The sequence below is a fragment of the Hyla sarda genome, chromosome 1 (genome assembly GCF_029499605.1).
Source record: "Hyla sarda isolate aHylSar1 chromosome 1, aHylSar1.hap1, whole genome shotgun sequence".
NCBI lineage: Eukaryota > Metazoa > Chordata > Amphibia > Anura > Hylidae > Hyla > Hyla sarda.
In genome coordinates this window covers 83,065,502-83,085,992 of record NC_079189.1, presented here as the reverse complement: position 1 = coordinate 83,085,992, position 20,491 = coordinate 83,065,502, and the positions used below count along the sequence as shown (strand labels likewise).

Sequence of the window (20,491 nt, the reverse complement as noted above, 5' to 3'; positions counted from 1 at the left end):
AAATTACTTCTATAAAAAAAAAAAAATCTTAATCCTTCCAGTACTTATCTGCTGCTGTGTGCTCCAGAGGAAGTTGTATTTCTTTCTGGAGTTCTTTTCAGTCTGACCACAGTGCTCTCTGCTGACACCTCTGTCAGGGTTCAAGTCCTGAAGGAACGCATGGGAACGGAGTTCCTGCACTTTTTCCACAGCAGGAACACTGTTTCCATTAGCAGGAGTCCAGCAGGACTAGCCCTTCAGTGGAAATCTTAAGTGAGTTCCCACACTTTTTTTCCCCAGGACGGGACCCCTGACCTCTGTCCATTTTAGGAACTGTCCAGAGTAGGAGCAAATCCCCATAGCAAACCTATCCTGCTCTGTACAGTTCCTCATACGGACAGAGGTGTCAGCACAGAGCACTTGTGGTCAGACAGAAAGGAAATTAAAAAAGAAAAGAACTTCCTGTGGAACATACAGCAGCTGATAAGTACTGGAAGGATTAAGATTTTTTAATAGAAGTAATTTACAAATCTGCTTAACTTTCTGGCGCCAGTTGATTTAAAAGAAAATGTTGCCATGTAGTATGATTTATCTGTGTCACGGCAAAAGTCGCATGGTAGCCCCAGCCTTAATTTGCATGATTGCCAGTTTTGCTATGGAAATCACTACAGATCTGATCTGAGTGTTTTAAATCCATTCTTTCTTTGTTATATTTAATTATTCTGTCCTAAATTCCTCAGCAAAATCGATTTGGTGCAGATTAGGTAATGTTTAGACACCTGATTGGGACCCCACAATTTTATTGCGGTGATCCCCATCATTTCGCTGCGCTAACCAGAATTGATTTTTTTTAAAGCATATAGACGCTGGGATCATCTTTGATTGTCGCGTCTAAAGTGTTAATGCCAGACATTGGCCCAATTGTTGATGCATTAGCCGTGGGTCCCGGCTGCTATCAGCCATCGGGTATGAAGCGCGCTCAGCTCCTGAGTTCTCATGCTTCACTCAGCAAGAACAGACACTAGACATAAATGTACATTCATTGTGGTTAAGGGGGTTAATATTACGAAAACTGGATAAGACTGAATAGGTCAACCCCAATATTTTTACCCGATCAAAAATCTGATGGAAATGTAATCAGATGAAAACTGATGCATTCATGGAAGTCAATGGAAATACGATTATAGACGATTTTTAGATAACGGATAATTAGTCGGATGTAAAAATCATTGTGGTGGCCTAGTACAGGAGTTGTTACCCCATACCCTTGCTGCCCTGTCAGGCAGCCTCCCTACAGCGTCCCCTGGGCCCCCTAGCATCTGTCGCCCCATGTAAATATGTTTCTAATGTATTCTACCTTGTAATATGTTCAGAAAGCGTTGTCACTTTAAGACTGTTTACCATGTGACTTGTCATGTGATTGTTGCCCAGGAGGTATCAGTGATCAGGTGATCCCAGGAGTGACCTATGGGCTCCCTGCTAGTTTCCCCTATATAAGCCCTGGGTGGAGCTAGCTATCTCTCTTTTCTTACAAGTCTTTGCTGAGGTCAAGTCGAGTCCTAGAGAGTCCAGAGTCATAGGAGGCCTCAAGTCCAGTCTGCAGCCACAAGCAGCTACAAGTAAGCCACAGTCTCAGTGTTGTCAGTCATCAGTCAAGATTTGCCAAGTCAACATGGCCTGCATTAAATTTACCCCATCTACTACAAGTCCCCACAAGCCCTTAAGGTCCCTGAGTCACTGATCACCTCCATGGGCCCTGGCTGAACTGTATAGACTTTACCATCTGTCTACCCTCAGTAAAGTAATTAATTGTCCCAGTGTCTAGCCCAGGATCTATCGATATACCTTCGGGTAGTATTGAGGATAAACCACGCCCTGGCGTCACGAATACAAGGGGTTAATGCCATCTGCCACTAGGGTAATTCCATCTGCCCTTTGCATCATACCCTCTACCACATCATGATGTAATCTTGATCTCCCAGTAGGGCTTACTACTTCATTTCCCAATCTCAAACACATTGACCAGGCTGTCCTGGTATGCTGGGAGTCGTAGTATTGCAACAGCCGGAGGCACCCTAGTTGGGAAACACTGATCAATATGGAAACCCGAGCAAACACAGGTAGAACATACAAACTCCACGCAGAAGTCGTCCTTGGCCATATCTCCTTATCTTGTTGTTTTTAAAGGCCCGCATCTCATTGGTTATGGACAAAGGGTTAAGCTCTGGTGAGCAAAGGTGTTAGCTCCCAGGGTGGGGACTGGGAGTTGCTGGGGCAGTGACAGAGGTTTGGTCAGGACCCGTGATCTGAAACAGGAAAGAGCACACATGTGCCACTTGGAATGTATGACGCAAACTCCAGCCTTGAAACAAAGAAAAGGAAACAGCTCTTCTGGCTTAGCAGGGGAGAAAGCACAGAGAGAGAGAGAGAGAGAGAGAGAGACTGCAGTCATTGCTGGCGGAGCAATATTCATGAGCAGCTGCATTCATCTCATACAGCAGCAGCGGGTGGAGGTGTTTGTTCAATGGGTGTGAATGAAAACAAGGGCTTTATAGGCAGGTCCTGCCCTGTTTACAAATACACGAAAAGGTGATCAGACGGCATCTGCATTAAATCCCTGAAATGAGCAAATGACTAAGGACCAGGTCATACCGTGCTGGCGGTCATTAATTTTTTTATTTTTTTAATACTCGCAATGGGAATTTCAGTTTTTTAATTACCTCTCTCTATCATAATTTACACACTATGTCATTGTAGTACAAATAAGGCTAGTTATATACTGTAGCAGCAATATATTCAGTAGAGTTGTACAGAAAATACACACTATTCAATCCTTATTTCTAGAGTTGAGCGAACTTACAGTAAATTCGATTCGTCATGAACTTCTCGGCTCGGCAGTTGATGACTTATCCGGCATAAATTAGTTGAGCTTTCAGGTGCTCCCGTTGGCTGGAAAAGGTGGATACAGTCCTAGGAGACTCTTTCCTAGGAATGTATCCACCTTTTCCAGCCCACCGGAGCACCGGAAAGCTGAACTAATTTATGCAGGAAAAGTCAGCAACCGCCGAGCTGAGAAGTTCGTGACGAATCGAATTTACTGTAAGTTTGCTCATCTCTACTTATTTCTATTGGGACTAGGGTTGCCACCTGGCCGGTATTTTACCGGCACAGCCGGTATTTTGGGGACCCTGCCGTTTTTCTTTTATTAAAAATACCGGCAATGCAATGGCCGGTATTTATCCAACCAATCCTCCAACTCCCAGAATGTTGCACCATAACCCATACCAGTGTTTCCCCAACCAGAGTGCCTTCAGCTGTTGCAAAACTGCAACTCCCAGCATGCCCGGACAGCCGTTGGCTGTCCGGGCATGCTGGGAGTTGTAGTTTTGCAACAGCTAGATGCACCCCTGGTTGGAAAACACTGACCTATACTATATACTACTCTATAGTCTAACATGCTGGGACTTGTAGTTTTTGTTTGGGGCAGCTGCTGAGCCACAGGGTGTATCAGGGCATGCTGGGAGTTGTAGTTAGTAACTAACTGCAACTTCCGAATTTAATGAAAAAAAAAGCGTAAAAAAAAAAAAACAACATCAAAACAAAAATGGCACTGTTAAAAACTACGGATCGGGGCACAAAAAATGCGCCCTCATAAAGGCCCATATAAAGAGAAATAAAAAAATGATAGGGGTCAGAATAGGACAAAACTTCCCCCGTATATATGTAAATCCTGTGATGTCACGCATATATACTTAATTATGCAAATTAGCATGGCCGATATTTTTTTTGCAAGAAAGGTGGCAACCCCAATTGGGATTCCCAAACCCATATCCCATTTTAGTGCTGGGGTACTGGGTCCACACATAATGTTGGAATAGACACAGAGAAAAACTATAATGGAAACATTTGAACCCTTTTTTTCTATGTTTTGGACCCACTTCTGGTTTTGGGCCAAAAATTTCAAATGGCAATACGACACATGCTGGGAGTTGTAGTTTTGCAACAGCTAGATGCACCCCTGGTTGGAAAACACTGACCTATACTATATACTACTCTATAGTCCAACATGCTGGGACTTGTAGTTTTTGTTTGGGGTAGCTGCTGAGCCACAGGGTGTATCAGGGCATGCTGGGAGTTGTAGTTAGTAACTAACTGCAACTTCCAAATTTAATGAAAAAAAAAAGCGTTAAAAAAAGTCACATCAAAACAAAAACAGCTTCAGGTTGGTGTCACGTGAATGACGTAATATGGCCGCATGTTTGCTTCCGTATTAGAGCTGCACATCCGGGTTTGATGACCCAAATTGAAAGTTGTCAATTCGGGTCTTCAGATCTCCGGTCGCGCCGAAACGACCACTAATACAAATACGTGGCTGTAATCTGACTGGGGCACCTACATTTTATAATATGAGCCACATATGGGATAAAGGTCTAAATGATTTCCGATTTCGAACAACATTTCCAATTTCGATCATGCATTCGATTTTAGAGTAGTACAAGGAGCCCCATTTATTTTATCTGTGTATCATCATACGATGCTCCAAACAACGCCGTGATATGGGGTTATGAACTCCTTAAAAATACCGCCATACTGGATCTAATGGAACACACCACAATTGTTTTTTCTAATGACTTCATATAGAATCTGGCAGAAAAAACATCATTTAGGTCTATGTATGATATCAGTGGTATATGGAGGTACAGGAGCAACTTTTTGACATTTATGGGTGCTGTATTCCTGCTAAACCTCGCCGGGCATATTCTACATGTAGAATACAGCTAAAGGAACACCAGTCCTGGCTTCTGACTCTTTAGGTCAGTAACACAATGTATGTGTGTGACATGTTGACCCATAAAAGGTAAATGTTGGCTGATCCTGATGGATGATGTACAATATATATAGCAGTGTTACCGACAGGTGGGCCAAAACTTTAAGGCCTTCCTATGCATTAGTGGTCTCCACTCCACCTATTGATAAACTATAACTCCCAGCATGCTGGGAAATCTAGTTTTGCAACAGCCGGAGGCACACTGCTATATGTATTGTACATCATACATCAGATGAGCCAGCATTTACCTTTTTTGAGTCAACACGTTACATTGTGTCAATACAACACGCTTCCTAATAAAACATGATGACACTTTACACTTAACCGGCCATAGACATACACTGTAACCCAAGTATAGCACCAGCACGTCATTACAGCTTGGAAGTTTGTAAGTTGTCACAGCTACGGCGGCAAAGCCTTTTGGTGCCCTTAGCAACTACTGACACCTGAACAAGGCCGGGCGGAGGGAGTAAATAAAAAGGTGTCCTGACAAATTAACAAAGACTGTGTTAACCTGCTCGCTGGACAATGATTTATTCCTGGTATGCAAATAGAACTGAACGTGCACAGGGGGAAGCTGCTTCAGATGTTACTGGGTTATAGGCTCAATTCACACATGCAGTTTTTGGAGGCCTTCCTTTATGGCAGTGGTCTAAAAACGGTGGGCCTCCAGCTGTTGCAAGACGGCAACACCCAGCGTTTCAGGACTGCCAATGGCTGGAGCTTGTTGTTGCCTTTATGTTTTCCAACCAATGTGCCTTCAGCTGTTGCAAAACTACAACTCCCAGCATGCCCGGACAGCCAACGGCTGTCCGGGCATGCTGGGAGTTGTAGTTTTGCAACAGCCAGAGACACGCTAAGGCTAAGTTCAGACTACGGAATTTCCGCCGGAATTTTCGCTTTGAAATTTCCGGCAGAAATTCCGCTTACTATAATGCATAGTGTAGTGAATGGTTTTCCGTACACAAATTCACACTTCGGAATTTGTGAAGCGGAAAATCCGGATGAAAAATCCGCTAGAAAATTTCCGCCTGAAGAAAGGGGTTGCTCTTTCTTCAGACGGAAATCCTAGCGGAACACATAGCAGTCTATAGGAGACTGCAGTGTCTGCGCGGTCCTAGCGCTCGGAGATTCCGTAGTCTGAACCTAGCCTAAGAGTAGCTTCAACAGCTGGTAGTCCACAATTTGGAGACCACTTCTGTAAATACCTACTTCTGTTTGGATCCATTTATTGGGTTTAAAACCGTCATGTGTCAATCCAGCCAAAGACATATACAACATTATATCGGGGAAACATATACAATAAACATATACAACATTGTATCCAGTTCTGACCACATTGGATTATGAAGCAAAAGTGTTTGCTACCTGTTAGATTTTAACATGACCCAATAAAGCCCCCCCCCCCCCCCCCCTTTTTTTTTTGTGCTGGAGTCAACTTTTCTTATGAAGTACAGAAGACCACTTCAACCTAAAAAAATAACAAAAACCTCAGCTCTGCATTGCAAGACAGGAGCTCAAAGTTTCCACAGGTCCAGCCAAAATAATGATCTCCTCTCCAGCGTCTTCTCCTTCCTGTGCTACTGTTTTCTAAGCCATAAAAGCTCATTTGGCCCTAATAAAAATAGAAAGAGTAACCATTCGGCCATTGCCTGGGTGTCATAAAGCAGCTTAGAAGGTGTCTACCCACACATGGTCTGTGCCCTGAACTGTCTGTACCAGCCAAGCATGGAGGTGATGGCAACATCTGTTCCCACTAGTGCCCTGCACATAGGAGAGTGAAGGACAAGCTGAGGGCAAAGTCTTCTATTTCTAGTCATTACAACATTGTACAGACAACAGTGCGGAGATGGTTGTTACCAGGGGGGCCCCCCCGGGACGTGCACAGACATTTTGGGGGGCAGGGGCTGTACTAAAAAAATAAATAAATAAATAAATAAATAAAAAAAAGGCACTTCTTATATTTATATAAATGCCCACATAATGATGCCAGACTGCCAACTTATAGGAGGAACATCAAAAGGGCAGGGGCTCAAGCTCCCTTTCTAGTCAACCTGTGCACGTCCCTGTGGCACACAGATCCAGGATATGAAGGGGCACCCCTGTGGTCTTAGATATCAGCTGGAGGGGGTTTGGGCATGGCTATAGGAGTTACGACTATTCTACATGATGTATGTTGAGCAATCATGAACGTACATACAAAGAACACGTCTAATCTGTGAACACATAGAGAAGAAATGGGCACCCCAGCTGTGTACACACATAATCTCCAGCTATCAGGAGCTACATGTTAATAAATGTATACAGGATTAGTGTGTCCTGATAACATTCCAAGTAAACTTTTTTTTTTTTCCTATGGCGAAATGTTTATTATAATTTTTTTTTTCCACAGCCATGTCTAGATGTAGCAGAGCTAATATTGTTTGACTTAGCGGCGCTGTGTTTGTCATGCGGCACAGCACTGCTTCTCCTATCGCGGTGAGTCATCTTGGGTTTTACAAAGTACTACTCAGCAAGATATCACAAAGAAGTTCCCGAGAGTTAAATGACACATCCAGCTCTGCTACATTTGTAGTGTCTACTACAACAGTTTTCGGCTGTCCGGGCATGCTGGGAGTTGTGGTTCCGCAACAGCTGGAGGCACCCTGGTTGGGAAACAATGGTCTACTACCTCAGTAGAGATCAAAAGACAAACATAAGTATCAGCATTAAATATTGGTTAGAACAATAAGCAAATAGTTACAATTATTAAGCCGCCATGGCCATAAGGAGTTAAACAGATAGCTGATGGGATGATATGTCATTGGCTCATAAGCGGTTTTCGCCATCAAGAGCCCCTTATCCAAAACAAAAAATAATGATATTGTACATGCCCGACCCGTGACCAGTTTTTGACCCATGTCCCATCATCAGACTGACAAATATTGTTCACGTTATAAGTGTACTAAATAAAATAAATTAATTAATAAATAGAATAAAAACATAAAAATAAATAAGTAAATAAACAAATCAGATTTAAACTGAGCTTTTACAAATAGCACGGACCCATGGCCCTTTGTTGTCGTATCTTATAAAAAATAAAAAATAAATCATTATATCCATGGCAGCTATAAGGCAGTAGTAGAAGAAGAAGCCATAGTTTATATATATATATATATATATATATATATATATATATATATATATATGTGTGTATATATTTATATATTTATTTATTACACACACACAACAATGTAGGAAAATCCGAAAAGTATATGGTATTCAATGTGTTGCTATCGATATCCGAAAAAGTAAGGTTTGGATAAATTTCATATAAAATAAATAAATAGGATCCCCCAAAAAGATGTCTCATCCCCCCCCCCCCCAAGCTTGTGAGATGACCTGCAGTGTCCACTGTGATACTAGAACAGTATAAAAAAACTAATAATTGACAGCACCACCGTCTGCGCCAAATGCCAATCATCTCCTGGCTGTCTGTACCTCCCTCCAGAGGGTCCTGGGCCACTGACGGGCACTGTGTGCTCATGTAAAGTCCCCATCAATCAGCCTTTTTGTTAAGACAGCCCGGTGGAAAATTGTAGAGACCAATGTGTGGCCAGAGCTCAATCAGCTGACAGTAAGTTTAGCTTGTCCTGGGAATGGTGCCCACCACAGCCAACCAGGTGATCGGTGCCAGCACAAACTCAGCTCTTCTCATTATCCCAGAAGTGTCGTCTTCATCCAGAAGCAAGAAAAACACAAGTCCCCAAGATCCATAGCGCAAAATAACAAAAAAAATAAAATAAAAATAAAACCTATTCCCCAAAACCAAGAACAAGTACAAGTCACCCCAAAAGATTCAACGGGGGCACCTGTAGCATACAGTCTGGCTATCAAGACCAAGCTAGTGGAGCATAAAGAATTGGAAACTTACTGTGATCCAAGGCTTGAGGGGGCACAGGGGATCTCTTAAAAGACACGGTTGGGGTGGTAGTCCTTGTTACTCCAGTAATGAGCAGTGTGTACAGTGTTCTCTCAGCTGTGTCTCACATGAGTGTATGGTTGCTGCAGCCTCAAGGTTAGGGACAAGCCTCTAAGGGATGGGAATTCAGGGAGGGAGGAGGACTGATCAGCAGCACTCTACACACCAGGCAGGGTGGGGCAGGGCAGCTCCTGCCCATAGGGTGGAGGGTGGATTTGGGTGGAGGCTTGGACCAGTCAACATTGACACTTTCATAAATATATATTTACAGAGCACTCAGCCTCTCCCCTGCTGCTGCCTCCTCCTCCTCCTCCTCCCTCCCCCCCTCACACAGGACCTGATCACATTGTGACCCCACACACTCCTTCTAATGCATATCAGCCCTGCTAGCCTACACGACACCAGGAACGGGATCTCTTTACAGTGAACTTAGGAAACTGTGGCAGAACTAAAAGTCCCATCATAGCACGCACGTCATTTGTCGCACTACCGTACAATCCGTGCGTGGGTCCGAGAGGGAGAAACACTGCCTGTTTTTTTTTTTTTGTTCTATATCATCGCCAATGATCCCTCGTAATGACGAGCGTCAAGTCTTTGATCTGAGGGTTTTCTTTTCTTTTTTTTGTTAAGTAAATACAACATTGCTGCAGAGTTTAAAGTCCGTCATTTGGTCGTGATACCGTGATGTGTGAGCTGTGTTTTTTTTTGTAGAATTGTTGGTAAATGTTGAGCTTTATTGTGGCGAGTTAAAAAAAACAAACAAAAAAAAAAAAAACAACTAAACAATAAAAAGGCAAATACAACACCACTTTGTATGGAAATGATATGGCACTCATAAGGTGGGGATTTTTGAATAAACCATTAGATGTGCAGATTGTTTTATTTACTGTAACCCAAAATTCAGTGTTTTTAGTACCAGGAGACAGACTTCATAGATCAGTGTTTCCCAACCAGGGTACCTCCAGCTGTTGCAAAACGACAACTCCCAGCATGCCCGGACAGCCTTCGGCTGTCCGAGCATGCTGGGAGTTGTCGTTTTGCCACAGCTGGAGGCATCCTGGTTGGGAAACATTGATATAGACTTTCTACAGAATTCTATGGAAGTCCTCAGGCCAGTGTTCCTCCCCACTCATTCTAGCAATTGATAGGAGTCTCTGCACCCAGACCCTATTTTTGTCACACCTCTATGGCAGTGACCCCTCTGTCAGTGGCTTATGTCCCTGAGAACAACAGGATCGGGAGGCTTAAATACATCATGCCCGACTGCCAAATCTTCTTTCCCCCGACATAAAGTGTAGCCATGTATTGTACAATATATACAACAAAGCACTGGGGCACATTGGACCCATCTTCCGACTAAACAAAAAACATTGCACACTCAGTTCCCAGTCCTTTCTGAAGTGCTGTCTCCGTTCTCAAATATTTCATAACTCAGTACACACCACACAATTGCTAAATACGAGCAGCACGCGATAAGCTCAATGTATACACTGGTCACAGTTCTCGGACAGGAACTTTGGGAATGGGGGGGGGGGGGGCGTTTATTAAGACCGTCGTCTCACACACCAGTCTTAAAGGGGTACTCTTAAAGTTTTCAAATCAACTGGTGCCAAAAAGTTTAACTGATTATGTAAATAATATAAAAAAATCTTAAAGAGTGCTTGTCACCAAACTAAACTTTTAATATATTGTTCCTTATGTAATTATAAGACACTTTGCTATTTACTTTCTGCTAAAATTTTCAACCTTTATATGTTTTTAATGTGATTGAAAAAACGGCCACTAGGTGGCTCTGTTCTGTTACCTGCGCAAGCCAAACAGTTTGTTTGGTCTCCTCCTGACCTGGCAGGAGACCAAACTCAGGAAGTGCGCGTGGGACATGGTAAGGCATAGCTGTCGCAGTCTCCAGTGACGTCATGCCTGCTGGGAAATGCCCACCTTAAGGGATAAGGTATGATACAGAGCTTTATAAAGCTCAGAAAACATTTAAGGGCAGGTGAGGTGTGAGGAGTAGATAGGAAATATGATCTGAGAAAGTTTAGAAGATATGGTTTGATGACAGGTACTCTTTAATCCTTCCAGTACTTATCAGTAGCTGTATACTACAGAAAGTTATGTATTTCATCACGGTCTGACTGCTCTGTCCATGTCAGGAACTGTCCGGAACAGGAGAGGTTTGCTATGGGCATTTGCTCCTACTCTGGACAGTTCCTGACACAGACAGAGGTGTCAGCAGAGAGCACTGTTTCAGACTGGAAAGAACCACACAACTTCCTGAGCATACAGCAGCTGATAAGTACTGGAAGGATAAAAATTTTTATATAGAAGTAATAAACAAATCTGTTTAACTTTCTGGCACCAGCTGACTTGAAAACATATTTTTCCCACCAGAGCACCCCTTTAATTAAAAATATTTTGGCATAAGAGGCACCAGATATATTAAGAAGCACACGCCTCTTAATAAATTTGGCACATCTCTCTCGCTATTCCTGCGCTATACCTAGTAGGTTTATGTAATAAATTACAACGAATTCCACTGGGCCAGAGAAAGCCATGACCCCAACCTGATAGACTCTGCTCACTGTTTGCGGAAGGGACATGAAAATGAATGTTAAACACAGATTACGCAAAAAATTTGCCACTTTTGTGTGCCAGAAAATTAGCGTACAGCCTAAAAAATCCCCCCATGTGTTATTGATTATTTTTATTATTGCCATGTTGCAAAGCTGTGCCATAGCTTTCTTAGTGTTTATTAGTGGTGTGAGTTTAACTTCTTGGACTCCCCACTGATCCTGAGAATGAAGGGGCTGCAGCACTGACTCATCATAAACTCTTATATGCTTACAATAATTTTGGATGCCTTCTCAAGCACCAGTGTACCAACCCTCTTCAAAACCAGATTCCATACTCAGCTGGAACACTTCTGCCATTGCATCTCCACTGTCCCAAAATAGCATCCTCTGCAACCATGCTATCTGCACCATCATCTCCCCATGCCCCCTCCAATACCTTTGGAGTTACCTTTGCTTGCATTACTGTGGTCCATGCTTTTCCTCGAGGTCATACCCGTGCATTTGCTGCTGTTGGTAACTTAGCCCGTAAGGTTTTCTTAAAGGCCCAAGATATGTACCAAAATATTTCCTCAGTCAGTCCATGGCAATAGCCTGCTATAATAATCTACTTCGCCAGCCACACCCTGGCAGGGAAAAAGGGTCCTAGCTTTCTAATATCCTGCTAAAGTGTTCTTTGTATGCTGTTCTCATTGCTGTGTTTGACCCCAGCTTGTCACCCGACCTTGTCTCTGCCTGTTGCCTATTACTGTTTTATATCCATGTCTGACCTCAGCTTGTTTCTCACCACTGTATTTGTGCTTCCCACCGACACTGGGACCACACCTAAAGGTAGCAACCTGGTGGTCTCCTGCAGTGAAGTCCAGACCCCTGTATAGAGGTTAAAAGGTGAAAATCAAGAGACCACTTAGACAACACCGTCAAAGTAGATGACAGAAGGGGGGGAGGGGTTAATAACCACCACGACTAGCTGCTATAGTTTATACATTCCATCTATGTTTATCCAAATGTCATGTATATTGTTGTATCACAAGTCACATCACCTTCTGCTCAACTTGCACCCTACCCAGCATCTCAGCTTGCACAGTGTTTATACAGCAGCAGTCCCAGAGTGCATCTGCCTTTGTTATTGTGATGTAAATCCTAAGATGTGCCAGGGCTTCCTGAATCAATGTAACATCCATTTTAATTTGCATGTCTTCCAGTTTCCCACTGAATGTAAGAAGGTGGATTCCTTAATCTTCTTGATGCTGAACAAAGTTCTGTCTTGGTCCAACCCCCTATGGAAACGAGGTCATCCTGATGGTTTCCTTCCACACAGTTTTTGAAAGGCCAGGTGAAACTTCTTCTGCAACATCTGCTTTAATCAGCCATCGCCAAGGTTCTCACGGCTTAACCAGGTAAAATGGTTGTGGCACCATATTAGAATGGGAGAAGGAAGAAGGATCACATGACCTCAGGGTAGCCCAGAATACATTCCAAGTAAAAGGTAGAATCACATGACCTCAAGGAAGCAAATAATGCTTTGCAAATGGCACCCAGCCAACCAGTTGGACAATGTGCTGTCCAGCTCCATACCTTTAAGTTAACTTGAAAATACAAAGTCCAGGTTGCCATGTTTTGGGAAGGGAATGCTTTTTGACAAGGTGACAAGAAGAAGACCTTTAACACTCTAGACAGCCAATATAAGTACCTTGTAAGGCCATTTATCCTCTGTAATTCTTCTGCAGGATTTTAGGAGTTTGTCAAAAACATTTATGTGGTTTGCTCTCCTTCTGTGTGGTAGATTATATGGATGATATCTTGATCTACTCCTTTGAACTGAGAAATGTGACTTTGAAAGATCCTCCTTGCCAATTCCTCAGATCTGGGAATTAAAATGGACCCTGAAAATCTCTCTGCTGTCTTAATCTGGACAAGTCCACAAGGCCTTTATTCTGTCCAAAGGTTATTGGTTATTGGTTTTCTACAGACAATTCATTCCCAACTTGTCTTCTTTTACTCCTCTGATATCTGCCTTGATAAAAAGGAGGTTAATGCTAAGTGACCTCCCCAGAAACCACCTTCCTCCTAATTAAAAACTCATTTGCTTTTCCACCCATTCTGCACTAAAGGGGATTATGTAACCTATGGCTACTTTTTCAAACTCTTTTATCCTGAAGAATAGAATTACACCATAAAAGAAAGATAGTTACAGTACTTGTGGTCAAACTTACAAAGATTAGAAATATCTACTTGAAGGTTCCTGATCATACTGATCATCTGCTGATCATAAAAACCTCATGCTGTATACGGACCCAATGTATTCAAAGACTATGAATCCACTCCATGCCAGTTGGGCACATTTCTTTGCATGATAATGTTCTACGCTTAAAAACTGTGATAGAATGTGATGGACATGGGTGTTTTTTCTACAAATATCTACAAATATCTACACTTCTGTCCTGCACATAAAAAATGAAACAGAGCCCTTTCCTGTTACTTTGACTTTGCTGATCAAATTGACATCATCAGTGATCTGTCTCATGGCTTTTGTCCAGCTAAAGCATATCCCTCTTGGGACGACCTTTGTTTCTTTTGCCAAAAGAAGATGCCTGGGTTCATAACTCCTAACATGCAGGTTATCCTAGGCATGTAAAACTCTTGATCTTCTTCTCTCCAGAGATGTTCTTTTGTACTACATGTGCCCAAAATAAAGCCTCCAGATTTAAGTCTGCTGGTCTTCCCCTAAGACCAGCATAAAGTAGTGGACTTTATTACCGATCTACCTAATTCGGCTGTCTGTACCACTATCTGGGTGGTGGTGGATCATTTTTCCAAGGTAGCTCTCTTCATCCCTTTGCCTGGTCTACACTCCAGTCTTTGTGGAATATGAAGTGGTTTACTAGAGTTGAAGTTGGACCTCTCTTCTGGGTATCATCCTAAGTCCAATGGTCAAGTGTAGCTGGTCAGTCAGACCTGGCAGTATTATATTTTCTATTTGATTTCTTCCCAATATGATAATTGGATCTACCTTCTTCTGGATAAGCTCCTAGTTTTTTTTTCTATTCTTTAGGCAGCATCCTCATGTTCCTTATGCTTTTCCAGCATCTTCTGAAGCGCCATCGTCCAACTACTTTAACAGAAACTTTCTACAGATTTGGCAGCAAACCAAGTCCACCATTTGTCAAGTTGTATCCAGTGTGAAAAGGAATGCTGACAAGTGCAAAGCTCCTCCTCTGCTGGAGTTAAAGTCTAGATTTCCTCCAAAAACATTTGCATGAAGATTCTGTCTTATAAATTTGCTTCTCATTTTTTTGGTCTGTATGAGGTATTCAAGCAAATCAATCCAGTATACTTTAACCTTTGTCTGCCTTCTTTGCAAATCCCCAACTTTTGTAATGTCTCACTGAGCAAAGCGTTTGGTTGAACACAAAGGCAAACTTTGGTTGGTTCGTTTCAGCTTAACCTGGTAAAATGGTATTGGCACCATATCAGAATAGGAGAAGAAAGAGGGGTCACATGACCCCAGAGTAGCCCAGAATACATTCTAAAGGAAGAATCACATGACTTCACGGAGGCAAGTAATCAGTCAATCAGGAGGTAGTATAGCGGTGGGTAAGAGGCACCAGAAATGCCCATGTATGTAGATGCAGCACCTATTTTAAGAATAGAAGCTGAAAGGAGCAACTCTGTGTGAGGGACAGTGGGTGAAGTGTGTACTTTTAGGAGCTATAATACTGTGTAATACTCTTCTATTACCTCCGTGAGACACATTTTACCTGTTTAATGCCCAGGACTCACTGGAAGTGCTGTAATGCAAGTCTTCTTCTTTAATTGTTTTCTATGACCTTAACTAGCATTTCTTATGGCCAGTGACAATATCTCATAAGTCACATGATCTCCAGGTGGTGTAGCTATATTGCAGTGAATGGGTGGATAGCATTGCTTCAGTAAATCTCTTCCACTCTGTTATCCACTGCAGCAGACCCTCTGGATACCATGTGACTTACGACATATTGCCTCTGGCCGCATGAAATTCAGGGAAAGGTCAGAGACAATACACTTCCCGGTATGGGTCCTGGGCATGAAAACGGGACAAAAAGGTTCACACAGGTAATAGAAGCATATTACACATTATTATAACATGGAATCATGGGCTTGAAGGCTGAAGAAAAATAAATAAATAAATAGAAACAAATCCTGGGATACCCCTCCAACAGCCCAGATAGGAGTAGGAACACTCCGCTACTATATTCTAAAGAAATGCGCAGAGAAAGCAGCCACTGCAGACAGTGTACTGCACTTATTCTGTCAAAGCAAAATCTGTGTCATTGTCAAGTGATAGTTTTTTTTTGTTTTTATGGCAGACTCAGATGAAAAAGACAGAAAAAAAGGATTTTGTGTGCAAATTTATGCAAATTTTTTTGGTAAACATATTTTAGGGCAACTTTTGAGTGTATTTTTGCTAACATATTGGACCTCATTTACTAAGAGTGTTGTGTAGGTTTCTTTGTGGGTTTTAATTCCCTAGAATTTATTTCCCACGGTATTTACTAAGGTTTCCCTACATTTTCCACTTTCCCTACATTTTCCTTTTTTTTTTTTACACATGCTCAGATCTGTCTGGTTTTCCTCAGCTCAAATCCACCACATTTTATGTGGAAACCTTAATAAATATGTTGTTTTTTTGTGAAAATGTTGGGAACATGCCCCTTTTCTGAGACCATGCCCCCTTTTTGTGGCGGCCATGCCCCTTTTTCAGGTTTTCTTATCAAAATGGAGAGTTAGTCAAGTTTTTTAAATTCTGGCGCAAATTCTGGCGCAAAATCTGGTGCAGACAGAATTTTTGGCGCAGTGCGACAGAATCTGGCGCACAACCCGACAAAACATGTCTGGTTTGCAATAGTAAATGAGTGCCATTGTGTATTCACATACTTAACCCCTTAAGGACTCAGCCCATTTTGGCCTTAAGGACTCAGACAATAAAATTTTTACGTTTTCATTTTTTCCTCCTCGCCTTCTAAAAATCATAACTCTTTAATATTTTCATCCACAGACTAGTATGAGGGCTTGTTTTTTGCGCGACCAGTTTTCCTTTGTAATGACATAACTCATTATATCATAAAATGTATGGCGCAACCAAAAAACACTATTTTTGTGGGAAAATTAAAACGAAAAACACAATTTTGCTAATTTTGGAAGGTTTCGTTTTCACGCCGTACAATTTATGGTAAAAATGACATGTGTTCTTTATTCTGAGGGTCAATACGATTAAAATGATACCCATTATTACATACTTTTCTATTATTGTTGCGCTTAAAAAAAATCACTAACTTTTTAACCAAATTAGTACGTTTATAATCCCTTTATTTTGATGACCTCTAACTTTTTTAATTTTCCGTATAAGCGGCGGTATGGGGGCTCATTTTTTGCGCCATGATCTGTACTTTTTTTTGATACCACATTTGCGTATAAAAAACTTTTAATAAATTTTTTATAATTTTTTTTAACAAAATGTATTAAAAAAGTAGGAATTTTGGACTTTTTTTTTTTCGTTCACGCCATTCACCGTAGGGGATCATTAACATTTTATTTTAATAGTTCGGACATTTACGCACGCGGCGATACCAAATATGTCTATAAAATTTTTTTTTACGCTTTTTGAGGGTAAAATAGGAATAAACGGACGTTTTACTTTTTTATTGGGGGAGGGGATTTTTCACTTTTTTTTACTTTTACATTTTTTTTGCATTTTTTTTTACACTTGAATAGTCCCCATAGAGGACTATTCATAGCAATACCATGATTGCTAATACTGATCTGTTCTATGTATAGGACATAGAACAGATCAGTGTTATCGGTCATCTTCTGTTCTGGTCTGCTCGATCACAGACCAGAGCAGGAGACGCCGGGAGCCGCACGGAGGAAGGAGAGGGGACCTCCGTGCGGCGTTCTGAATGATCGGATCCCCGCAGCAGCGCTGCGGGCGATCCGATCATTCATTCAAATCGCGCACTGCCGCAGATGCCGGGATCTGTATTGATCCCGGCACCTGAGGGGTTAATGGCGGACGCCCGCGAGATCGCGGGCGTCGGCCATTGCCGGCGGGTCCCTGGCTGCGATCAGCAGCCGGGATCAGCCGCGCATGACACGGCATCGCTCCGATGCCCGCGGTTATGCACAGGACGTAAATGTACGTCCTGATGCGTTAAGTACCACCGCACCATGACGTACATTTACGTCTTGCGTCCTTAAGGGGTTCAAGGGGGTATTCACCATAAGGTGATTTTAATAAGTACCTGCCAGACATTAATGGACATGCTTAGGAAGGATCTGCACTTGTCTTGGCGCTAAATGGGTATGTTGTGAGATTACCATAACGATGTGGCTATCTTTTTGTGAACTGGGTATTTCCTGTTGGAGTTTGTTCCCTCAAACTACAAATCCCATAGTTCTTTGTTTGTAAGTGTGAGGTCACATTCCTCCCTCCCACACATCAGCCACCCCACCCATTGAAACACAAATGAGCTGCATTCCATTCAAAAGACCAGTGTTTTCTAACCAGGATGCCTACAGCTGTTGCAAAAATACAATTAGTTGCAGAATGCTCTCTTCCACCCAGCCACTGAAGCCGGACAGGCTCCCTTTCATCACAGGACTAGAGATGTCATTTCTCGGCCGCACTGCAACCTGGGAAAACTTGAGACCTAAGTAATTTTATATGCTGTTAAAAATTATTGGGGTGAAAATTACAGAATTGGGAGACCACCGTCACACACAGGTACAGACACTATATTATAAACTACACTAACTGTACAGCCCCTGTAGCATAGTCTAAAAAAATTTAAAAAAATCCTGAAATACCCCTTTAAGTTTGCCAGTTTTTGGTAGTGGCACACAAATAGTTGGAAAAAATGTAAAAAAAAACTGGTTTAGCGTAACTTAGCTGGGGGCCGGCGTTAATAGCCGACATGTGACGATTGCCACGGGCGGCTATTAACCCTTTAGATCGCCGCTGTCAAAGTTGCCCTTTAGATCGCCGCTGTCAAAGGGACATTTAAACGCTCCCTGGTGGTCCAGTGGGGTGGATCACCCCCCGCAGCACGATCGCGGGGGAGCAATCCACTTCTGAGGTAGCTGGAGGGCTTACCTCTCCTGCTGCGGCGGCTCCTGCCCTCTGAATGATAAAGCCTGGCAGGACCAGGCTTTATCAGTCGAGAGCAGAGCACACAGATCAATTTGGTTGTATGAAACAACATTGAACTGTATGAGGAATCTAGTCATTCCTCCTAAAAGTCCCCTAAGGGGACTAAAAGTGTAAAAAAAAAAAAAGTTTAAAAACACACACATTAACCTCTTCCTTATTAAAAGTTTAAATCACCCCCTTTTCCCAAATTCCATATAAAAAATATGTAACCATAATAAAAAATAAACATATGTGGTATCGCCGCGTGCGTAAATATATTTTGTTAATTAAACTGCATGGTCAATGGCGTATGCGCAAAAAAAATTCCAAAGTCCAAACTAGCGTATTTTTGGTCCCTTTTTAGATCATGAAAAAATTTATAAAAAGCGATCATAAAGTCTGATCAATACAAAAATAGTACTGCTAAAAACTTCAGATCATGGCGCAATGAGCCCTCATACCGCCTTGTACACATAAAAAAAAAGTTATAGGGGTCAGAAGATGACAATTTTAAGCATATTAATTTTTGTGTATGTAGTTATGATTTTTTCCAGAAGTACGACAAAATCAAACCTATTTAAGTAGGGGATCATTTTAATAGTATGGACCTACAGAATAAAGAGAAAGTGTCATTTTTACCAAATGTACTGTGTAGAAACAGAAGCCCCCAAACTTACAAAATGGTGTTTTTTCTTCAATTTTGTCGCACAATGATTTTTTTCTGGTTTTGCCGTATATATTTTTGGGTAAAATGACTGATGTCATTACAAAGGTGAACTGAAGAAGTGTCGGGAGCGGCACGAAATAGCTATCATTGCATACGGATGTGTCTCCTGAACGCCCCGCTGTGCTATGCTTGAAAATGCACCTCGTATAAAGAAATAAAGAAGCTTATACCTGTTCACCTAAAACGGGAGTGCCCCCGTGTTTCTTTCTATTTGGATGCATTGTGGACATTGCTGTCTTTCATACGGGTAGAGCACCTAGGTGGGACAGTGTTAAAGACTCATGCTACAACGCGGCTGCGGCTGCATGTTGTGATCCTCCGAGTGTATTTACACAGAACCAGTGCCAGCCAACTTCTGCTTGAATTATGTCATTACAAAGTAGAATTGGTGGCGCAAAAAATAAGCCATCAAATGGATTTTTAGGTGCAAAATTGAAAGGGTTATGATTTTTAAAAGTAAGGAGGAAAAAAACGAAAGTGCAAAAACTGAAAAACCCTGTATCCTTAAGGGGTTAACACACATAGGTGTAGACAATTGTCGAAAGAACAGATTTTGCTAACACATTGCTTAGGGTAGGTTCTCACTATGCTAGTGCATAGAAAGCAATACAGTTAGCAATAAAGTTAGTACAGGGCCGGAAGGGCCTACCGGGATACCGGGGCAATTCCCGGTAGGCTGCCCGCTCTGTGGGCCGGCAGCAGCTGGCCCGTGCTTGGCTGCCCAATGCGGAGAGTAGGACAGGCCGGCCGCCTCCTGACTTGTCCGCTGCCGTCACCATTTTATTTTATTTTAATCAGTTACTGGGGCCGGGCTTGCTCTAGCTGTGCCCCGATCGGCCACCAGAGGGCACACTAAGTAGCGCCAACAGGGAGGAGCAGCACTTCAGCCTGTGATATGACCCTGGTATACATGACTAGCAGGTGCACAAACGTAGTGTGAATCGATCCGTAATTGCTGTCAAGGTTTGGCTGAACTGCTAGGTGTTTTTACACTCTGCTGTCTTTCTTTCTCTGTTTGACGCTTGCTCAGGTGAGAATTAAAGGGGTACTCCACTGGAAAACATTTTTTTTTAAATCAACTGATGCCAGAAAGTTAAACAAATTTGTAAATTACGTCTATTAAAAAATCGAAATCCTTCCGGGACTTATTAGCTGCTGTATGCTCCACAGGAAGTTATTTTCTTTTTGAATATCCTTTCTGTCTGACCACAGTGCTCTCTGCTGACACCTCTGTCCATTTTAGGAAGTGTCCGGAGCA

The 20,491-nt window shown here is 42.3% G+C and overlaps 1 protein-coding gene across 5 annotated transcripts in view; it reads right to left on the bottom strand.

The window, feature by feature from the left end:
* KLF3 (KLF transcription factor 3) overlaps positions 1-20,491 on the bottom strand; it is a 140,668-nt gene that overhangs the window by 54,141 nt on the left and 66,036 nt on the right. Inside the window, exon 1 of one of the 5 annotated variants that reach the window (XM_056556617.1) lies at positions 8,721-8,929. The exons of 3 other annotated variants lie outside the window; for them this stretch is intronic. The gene's annotated coding sequence lies outside the window, so the exon portion shown is untranslated. Of the gene's footprint in view, positions 1-8,720; positions 8,930-20,491 lie in introns of those variants that run through there. One more of the 5 variants, XM_056556643.1, reaches the window with a different exon arrangement.